A 4299-nucleotide genomic window follows, 5' to 3' on the forward strand; every position below is an offset into this window, starting at 1 on the left:
TCCCTTCTGTGATACCAGTTATCTGGATGTCTGGATGTTTGATGGTATTTAGTATTTCTTTTTTAATATTTATTTAATTTAATTTTAATTTATTTATTCATTCATCTTTTAATTTGATCAGAGAGAGAGAGAAGAAAAGTGAGAAAGCAAGCTACCAGGTCCAGGACTTGAACCATGGTTAGCCATGTAGGAGTGTCTAGCACCTTAACCACCACACCACCTGCTGGTCCTCAATGGTATCTAGTATTTCTCCTATATTTTTCTCATTTTGGGGGGCAATTTTCTCAGTCTTTGAAGTGAAATTTTATAGGCCAGTGATTCTATCTCCTACATCTGAGATTCAATTTTCTGTATGATCTAGTCTACTTTTAATACTTTCGAGGGAGGTATTAACTTCTTGTATTACAGCCTTCATCTCTAACAGGTCTATTTGATTCTTTTTTATAGTGTGTATTTCCTCTTTTACATTTTACAAGAATTTCTTCCCTTCTTGGAACTCATCAGTTTCTTTCTCCTGCCTCTTCTGAAGTTAATTGTCTCTCTTCTCTTCCATCTTTGTTAGCTTTGTCACTATGAATATTCTAAATTTTTTATCTGACATTTCCATGAGTTTCATTGTACTGTCTGAGGATGAAGAGGAGTTATTCTTTTCCCTTGGCAGAGAGGTATTTTCTTGCTTTCCCATATTTCTTGTGACCCTGTAGTGATTTCTAGTCATCTGATGGATGGTGCATTTCTTCCTATTCTTGAAGTTCAATCTGAGCGTTCAGAGGTGTGCATGAGGAGGTGATCTGTGATCTCTCTTTCTTTCTGTTTTTCACTCTTTGTGCATCAGATTCAGTGGAAATTGAGGAATATTCTGACCCTAATCATATTCAGATATGTAATAGGACGTAGCATGTATACCAATAGCAATCCATAACAGAAGAAAAGGAAAAAAGTGGGGAAGACAAATGGCAAAACAGCAACAGCAAGGGCAGTGAAGCAATAACAATGATGATAATCATTAGAAAATAAATTCTACCTCTAGACCCAAAGGGTAACTTTATAGACAAATGAAGATTATAAAATAATTTGGTCCATGTACATTCAACATTTTAAAATATTTTAAATTAAAGTGGCAACAATTCCAAGTGAATTTAAGTGTTTTGACTGAAAAAATAAATAGTAACATTTAAGAAGACGAAAATGTACCTATATAACAATGCAAAATAGAAAAAAAAAACATATTTTAGCTAGAATTTAATGCAGTACTAACCTGACGAGCATGAAGTACAATTCAAGCCCAATTCAAGAACTGCAGGGTTGTAAATTTAGTCACTAGGGATTCATGTGCCATGCTTGTGAACCTCCAAATAGAAATCCTTTAGTATTCTATTAAGGCCTGCTGTAAAATTCATACAGTGCTTCCTAAGATGGAAAAAAAACTTTTTCTCCCCTTTTCCTTTTCAAAATTTTGTTTTAACTTCGTTTTCTGACTAGACTTGACTGAAAATTTGATATAGTTAATTATTTTCAGGTCTTTCTACTGTACTATTTTTCTATCAATAAATAATTTTTCATTGCTTAGTTAACAACAATAATACATTCAATAATACATTTATATTTTCTACATCTCAGTGTTCTTTTTTTTTTTTTTTATTTGAGGGTGGGATTGTTTTGCAGACCCCAGATAACTATTCTGTTAATTTGGTTCATTAAAATGAACTCTGATGCTTAAAAACTTATTTGTGAAGTTTTCATAGCAAACCCAAGAGTTTTCTTCATTATCATTTGCAAAGAAAAATTTCCTCCTGGTTAGCACAAATGAGAATATTTTATGCTACATCATACAATATTATTTAAGAAACTATTCATTTACACTCATTCATAATATATCATTATTTAATGAATTTATCAATGCAGCCATTAAAGATAGCCTAAAAAGTGTATGTGGGGCGATGGGGAGTAGAAATCTAGAAAGATTTTTTCCCCTAAAATTATGCCCCACAATGATACCTTTGGGGGCATCCTCTGGGAAAATAAATCTGAAGCAAGAACATCAAATTTTCCTCCTCCTTCTTCACCTTGTTGACACTATGCTCTGGGACAATTCTTATTAAATTGTACTCTATCTACTATCACATAACCCTGAAACAAAAATAATGATGATAACAATAAAATGTACTGATCCTGACATCTGCCCAATATAAGTAGTATATATTTTAGAAACCTGGTAGATATCTGCTAAAGTGAAGGTTTTTATACACAATGAAAAATTATTTTTTGAGTGATTCTGAGTTTTTAACTTTAGCCTTCTTTTATCTAAGTTACCTTGGCCTGGCCTACAAATAGAAAGTTGTACAAAGTAATAAAAGATAAATGATTTGCAGCTTCTCAACTAACCGGTAAACAGCCTGCAATTGTCTAAAAATAAAATACGATTTTACACCTACAGTGCACATGTCATCTCCCTGAAAAGTTGTCAGTTGACAATTTAGAACACGCATTTTGTGTTTCATTATTTAAAGTTTTCGACTTCCACTTGTACTTTTTGACACAAATGGCATTAAACGCCATATGTTATAACCATATAGTATTTTTTTTAGATTTTAGATTATATATTTTTTACTTAGAAATGACTGATTAGCCAAAACAAAATCTGATTTTTATGGCATCTTACTAAATGTGGTCATTTTAGCATAAATGTATTTTCCATTCAAATATTTATGATGTATTTTTTTAGAATTTTTATAGACTACCCACAATTCAATAAATCAAAACTATTGAGAAATATATCAGAGATCTCTTTTTTGATATACGTGACAAGAACAAGGGGATGAGAGAAATTCCATATGCAACACTGATCCAGATTCAGCCACTCTGCAAACAGCTACTCTCTACGTGTTGCTGTTATTATACCAAACCATTGTCGTAAATTGGTATATCAAATCATTATATTCTTACCTTTCTTTAAAATAATGAGATAGTTATAGATCCGCAACTTTGTAAGAGATCATACAGAGAAACCCCATGTATCTTTTCCCCAATTTCCCCAAAGGTAATATGAACGTTATCACAATCAGTATACAGAATTGTATTGAAATGGTTAAGGCAGAACATTTCCATAAGGATTCTCCATAATGCCTTTCATTAGCCTCCCCCACTTCTCTCAAGCCATTAATCCCTTCTTTAATATTTTTTTCAACTTCCTCTGTTCTCAATTTCTATAATTTTGAATTTCAATAATGTTATGTAAAGGGAATAAATTAGTATGTAATCTCTGAAATTGATTTTTTTGTCTAAGTTTATTCTCTGGAAATTTATCCATGTTGTTTTGTGTATCCATGATTAGCTGAAACAAAATAAAATCTTATTTTTATGTCTGCTTACAAAATGTGGTCATATTAGTATACATTTATTTTCCATTCAGATATTTATGATGTATTTTTTTGTCCCTTTCTGCTGAGTACTATCCTGTGGTACAGCTCTACCACAGTTTGTTTACTTGTTGAATGATATTTCAAATTTTTTACTATTATGAATGAAGGTTTTATACAATTTCATTTCAAGTTTTTGTGTAAATATCAGTCTTCATTGCTCCAGATAATTACCTAGAGGTTCCTTTTCAGGATTGAGTGGTATTTCCATGTTTATTTCATTAAGAAACTGATAAACTGTTTTCTAGATTTGATGTACCATTTTATACTGTAGTCAACAATACATTAGTGATTTAGTTACTCCACATCCTTATCAGCATTTGGTATCATTATCATTTTTTATTTTAGTCATTCTAATAGGCGAGTATTTTCTTTCACCTAATAACCGTGATATTGGACATCTTTTCATGTGCTTGTTTTTTATTACGACATTGAAATGTTTATGTATTTTGCCCATTTTCTAGTAAAATGTTTTGATTATTTACTGTTAAGCTTTTGAAATTATTATTTTCTTTCTTTCTTGTTATATTGCCACAGGACACATTGAATTCATTAGAGAGAGACAGAGAGAAAGAAGGAGAAAGCTCCTCACAACAGGACGTGGCCATGGCACAATCCCTTTTTTGCTCTTTCTCCATCCCGTTGAGGTTTAGAAAACACACACACACACACACACACACACACACACACACACACACACCTGATATGTTTTTCAAGCCCACAGGAGCTGGTATTAGAATTTCTGGCATCCCTCCAACAAGCCGGCGGCGGCGGCGGGAGGCGGGCCAGGCGCCAAGGCTGCGTCCGGCCTGGGGACGTCGCGGGCCCTTCCGGGCTCTGCGTGTCCCCCCGGGGCCCTGCTAAGCCGGCGGCAGCAGCT

The sequence above is a fragment of the Tupaia chinensis genome, unplaced genomic scaffold (assembly GCF_000334495.1).
Source record: "Tupaia chinensis unplaced genomic scaffold, TupChi_1.0 Scaffold144702_1, whole genome shotgun sequence".
NCBI lineage: Eukaryota > Metazoa > Chordata > Mammalia > Scandentia > Tupaiidae > Tupaia > Tupaia belangeri.